This window comes from Otolemur garnettii, unplaced genomic scaffold (genome assembly GCF_000181295.1).
Source record: "Otolemur garnettii isolate 467f Iridium unplaced genomic scaffold, OtoGar3 scaffold00016, whole genome shotgun sequence".
NCBI lineage: Eukaryota > Metazoa > Chordata > Mammalia > Primates > Galagidae > Otolemur > Otolemur garnettii.
In genome coordinates, this window is record NW_003852411.1 from 2,226,629 (window position 1) to 2,232,628 (window position 6,000).

Here is a 6,000-nt window from a genome sequence, read left to right on the forward strand (position 1 = left end):
GGGCAAAAGTAATTAACAACATTCTTCATTTGCAAGGAAATTAAAATAGTGTGGAAAATGCCCCGAGCAGCTTGGTTGATGATACTACATAGTGCACAAGGCTGGCCTTGAACAAAACTTTGTCATGGAACTAGTCTCTTCTAAGTGACCTTTTGCCCATTTTTGTTGTTTTCCTAGCACTTACTATTAGGTGCCAATCCTGGAGTGTCTGCCCTCAGGTGGAAAGATTGAATCAAGAGAAGATTGAAAGTGCCTGCTAGTTCAAAGAGCACCCAAAATGGTTCTGTCTTGCTGCTTTGGAAGGTGTGATATCTTGGAGATGGAGGTGGCCTGGTGGGGGGATTTTGCTTCTGTTTTGCTGACACTCGGGAATTGCATCTGGTCTATAGCTGGCACTGACCCTGGATTCCATACCATCACAGCCTGATACCCTTTACTAGGTGTCCATGTTCGTTGTTCTCTTGTGCTCTTCCAAATGTCCCTTTGGGCACATCATTGATACAAGGTTATTTTGTTTTCTAAGATTTTTGTAGAGCAGATTTAGGTTCACAATAAAATTGAAAGGAAGGTATAGAGATACCTTATCCACCCTACCCTCATACAGACATAGCCTCCCCCATTATCAGTATCTCATACCTGAATGATACATTTGTTACAACTGATGAACCTACAATGACTCATCATTATCACCCAGAGTCCATAGTTGACATTAGGATTCAGTCCTGGTGATGTATGTTCAATTTGTTGGACAAATGTGTAATGATATGTATCTGCTCTTATAGCACCATACAGGGTAATTTTACTCTGCAGTAGAAATTCTCTATGACCTTCCCATTAATCCCTTCCTCCACCATCATCTCTGGCAAGCACCAGTCTTTTTTCTGTCTCCATAGTTTTGTATTTTTTATAATGCTGTATTACAGTTGAAATCATACAGGATATGAGTGCCACCTATAGCTCAAAGGAGTAGGGTGCTAGCCCCTTATGCTGGAGGTGGCGGGTTCAAACCCAGCCCTGGCCAAAAAAAAAGAAGTTATACAGCATATAGCCTTTTGAGATTGCCTTCTTTCACTTAGGAATAGTCATTTAAGTTTCCTCCATGTCTCTTTCCAGCTTAATAGCTCATTTCTTTTTAGTGCAGACTAATACTCCTTTGTTTGGATGGACCACACTTTATCACTCACCCACTGCAGGACATGCTGGTTTGCTTCTAAGTTTGGGCAGGGTTTTGTGTGGGCATAAATTTTCAGTGTCTTTGTGTAAATACCAAAAAGCATGATTGGTCAGTCATAATGAAAGAGTGTGTTTATTTTTGTAAGAAACTACTAACTTGTCTTCCAAAGTGGCTATACCATATTGTATTCCCACCAGCATCCTCTTTTGCATTTGGTGCTGTCACTGTTCTGGATTTTGGCCATTTTAATAGAAGTGTAGTTGTATGTCATTGTTGTTTTAGTTTGCATTTCCCTGATGACATATAATGTGAGACATTTTTTCACATAAGCTTAGTTGCCATCTGTATAGCTTCTTTGGTAAAGTATCTGTTAAAAATCTTTGTATGGGTTGTTTTCTTATTGTTGAGTTTTAAGAGCTCTTTGTATATTTTGGATAACAGTTATTTATCATATATATTCTACAATTTAAACAATTGTAGCCTCATACAAACATAGCCTCCCCCGTTATTAGTATCCCATACCTGAGTGATACATTTGTTACAACTGATGAACCTACAATGTAAAAAATGTAAAACTATTTTAAATTGCACATGAACTTTATGGGCATCCTGTATTTTCTCCAAGTCTATATCTTGTCTTTTTATCCTCTTAACATTGCTTTTTGAGAACAGAGAATTTTAATTTTCATGACGTCCACCTTATCAATTTTTTCTTTTATGGATTGTGCCTTTAGTGTTATATATATGGAAAGTCATTGTCCTGTGTTATTTTCTAGGAGCTTTATAGTTTTGCACTTTACATTTAGGTCTGTGATCCCTTTTGAGTTATTTTTTGTGAATAAAGTTACTTTTTTGAAATATTTAAGTTCTTTTAAAAAAATGCTTTGGAAATAACCAGTTATTTACACATTAATTTTTCCATCTGTGTTTGAAGAATTCTCCACAATCTTTACAGGGTGAATTGTCTGTATATTGGCTATTTGGCAAAAGTGTATTCATTTTTTAAATGCAAAATAGAAAGAATTTAAGTTGCCACTGGAGTGTTTAGACAGAGGTACAAAAAGAAGTATAAAAGAGCCATTGGAGAACAGTTACCCAATTTGGATTTGCAAAAGCTCACCCTGACTATGAGTTATCAGCATCTCATTTATTGCCTTTTCATGAAGTCATGATCCTCAGAGACACTGTCAGCTTTCTGGAATTGGGCTATAGAGTAGGAGCTGATGTAGTCACTTATTTCTTCTGTGTGTGTGCTTTGCTTCACTATCCACTGTGAGCAGAAGTTGGGAGCTGACAGAGATAAAACCCCTGGAGGCATTAATCCGGAGATGGCTGAATATGTATCCTCCAAATTATTGCAGTCCACTGACCAGGTGAGGAGACATTCTCCACAGCACGTACTGTCCAGTGGGAATAGGGACTGCTTAGGTGTCCTAGATTTGATGTAGCACGGACTGCTGAGTGACTATAGGACCCCAGGGCAGTTTCATATCTACAGGCCTCTATTTCATTTCCTCTTGAAAGAGGAGGAAGTGTGAATAGAACCCATATCCTGAATCTCATGGGGCTTAAACTGGTGTCAGTACTTCATCTTTGGCAAGGCTGGTAAACTTTTTCCAATAGAGTTTTTTTTTTTTTTTTTGACTGATTGTAGAGTTGTTTTGGAAAAATAAATCAACATTGATGTCAAGGTAGCCAAGAATGATGGACCAAGTCATTCTTCCTACTACCTTACCAAAGGTGGTAATCCTTTAATTCCTGCTATGAAATACTAGCAGCAACCAAGAGCTCCAGAATTTCAGGCAACTTGACATTTTGTTCTTTATTTTCTTGTTTCCATCTGTGGGGTGGACAGACCCTGGCTGGACATTATGATCTCTTCTTGTGCTGGTAGATGACTGTGATAAAACCCGAGGAACCACTGGCAGAAGTTGTCTCTATTTTGTGAAGCTGCTACCAGGGTGGAGAGTCCTCCTTTTCTTTTTTTTTTCTTTTTTTTTTTTTTTTTGAGATAGAGCCTCAAGCTGTCCCCCAGTGTAGAGTGCTGTGGCATCACAGCTCACAGCAACCTCCAACTCCTGGGCTCAAGCAAGTCTCTTGCCTCAGCCTCCCAAGTAGCTGGGACCACAGGTGCTCACCACAACGCCTGGCTATTTTTTGGTTGCAGCCATCATTGTTATTTGGTGGCCCAGGCTGGATTTGAACCTGCCACCTTAGGTGTATGTGGCTGGCGCCTTAGTCACTTGATCCACAGGTGTCGAGCCAAGAGAGTCCTCCTTTTCAAAAAAAATTTAAATATTTTGCATGTATTTTATATTAATAGACCTCCTTAACAGACTGCTCTTTGAATTGAAATAGAGATGCCTCTATTTCATCTCTATTGAATAGAGATGCCTCCACAACACTGGTTCATGAAAAAGAGGAAGTGTTTGTAGGTGTATGTTGAAGGAGGATAGGGAAGAGGGTGAGTGGTGATACCTGTAAGAATATAAAAGCTTAGCTGAGCTGTAAGTTTAAGGTGGGCATGATAAGTTTCTCAGCTCTAAGCCAGGGAATCTTGGTAGGGATATCAAATCTGCTTTCTATTTGGGAAGTGGTTCTCCTTTTAACCTCCTTCGTAGCATCTGTTGATTTGTCCCTTAACTGTGGAAGTTCCTCCGATGTCTTCTGCTTTTGGTTTCTACATTCACTCTGTGCATCTACTCCCATAAATTCAGTTGAGATCTGTATGCTGATTAATCCGTGTTGATCTTTCTGCTCACAGACCGTTACAACTAATTATTCCCTTAGATAATGCCAAGGAGGTTCAGACTAAATTGTTAAACAGCATTTCCTTTACACAGAATGTGAATGCACAAAACCCAAAATAATAAACAAACAAACAAACAAACCCAAACCCCCCAAACCCAATAAGAACAAAAGACCCTAAATCCATTTCTTTGCCTTTGTTCTCTACCTCAGTGAATGGTGCCATCATCCAGTTACCTGAAACAAAACACAGGGAGAAGATACAGGTCACTCTGAGTTCTGCCTTTTCCTGGTCTTATGCTGACTCTATCCTGCCTATTAATTTTACTCCTTAAGTATAAAATTTTGTTTCTCTTTACTCCCATCCCCACTTTCTTAATTTCCTTTTCATCTCTCTTAGAAATTGAAGCAAGAATTCTTATTTTTCATCTTCTACTCTGTTTTCTCTAGGAATTATGTATTTTTCAGCCGGAAGGATTTTACTAAGACACTTCTCTGAACATTGTTCCCTTCCTGCTTAAAAAACTGATGGCTCGTTGCCTTCAGACTGGTTTCAAATTGCCTAATTTGAGTTACAAGCTCCTTTTTGTCTGTGCCCAGAATGCCTTCCCAGCTAGTCTTTTGGTGGCCATGCCTTGCTCCCTATGCCATTATCCTGTTTAATGTTTTCACTTTCTTGTATGTGCCATACTTCCTTTTTCTTCTGGCTTAGACCTTTTTCTCTTCTTTTCACTCTTTATCTATCTTCTGTATTATTCATTTTCTTCAGGTATTACTTAAATGAATTTTCTCTCCTGGGTACTTTTCTGTCCTCCACTAACAAATGTGTGTGAGATGCCTCTCCTAAAAATTCTCTGAAGACCTATCAGTCTACTTACCATAGTGACTTGTAGTAGCCTGCTTTCTTGTCAGTACTTCTGTCTAGACTGTTAGTTATTTAGTTTATTTTGTATCTGGGCACATAGAAAATACTCAGTAAATATTTGCTGAAGGAATGGATGAATGGAGGTATGATCCAATGAGTGAATGATGATTTTTACAGGGAGTTTGCATCTGTATTGGTGTGACTTGGGTCAAAGGTTCATATGTTCATGATATATCTAATTAAATTTACTTGAAACCTTATAAAGTTTCACCGTTGAAGTTTGCCTTGTTTAGAAATTAGTTTTTGCTCATGGTATTTTTCTGTTTGTAATTTATGAGAGAATCTATTTATTGGTTTTTAAAATAATTTGGGTCTTACCTTTTGTAAATAGAACACTTTATTTATAAAACGACTTAATGGAGAATCAGATCAAGGGGAAAATAGAGACGGCAGTGATATATAAGACAGTCATTTAAACATGATTAACATGTAGATCATCTCACATTTTCTCTAGTAAAAATGTTAAAAAGAACCCACAGGATTAAAAAAATCATGTGGTTTTATTATTTATCTCATTTTACTATCATACTATATACTTTAATTAATCTATATATCTTAATTTGATAATTTAATAATAAATAAAATCTAACATTAGGGTAGCTCTTTTCTGAGATTTGAAGGGAATTTACGCTTTGGACCATTATATAATTGGTTACTTTTTTGTTGCTTCTTTAGGCCTAACACATTGCAGATTGTAGAGGAAAGAAGATTCTCTAGAGGTTTAAAATCTTTCATAATATAGAAAATAATTTCTTTCATTCTTTCACTACTTTTAAGGTCTGAATTCTTGTTCATTATAGGCACTATTTTTTTTTAAATTGGGGATTCATTGAGGGTACAATATGTGTCACACATTGAGACCCCACCTCCCTCCCTCCTTCCCTCTCTCTGCTCTTCCTTCCCCACCCCTGCCCTCCTTCTCTCTGTCTGCTCTCCCCTCTCCCTGTGGGCCCCCCCCACTGTATCATTAATTGTCCTCAAATCAAGATCAGATACATAGGATTCATGCTTCTCCATTATTGTGATGCTTTGCTAAGAATAACGTGTTCCACTTCCATTCCGGTTAATATAAATGCTGTGAAATCTCTATTTTTTTAATGGCTGAATATTCCATGGTATACATATACCATAGCTTGTTAATCCATTCGTGAGT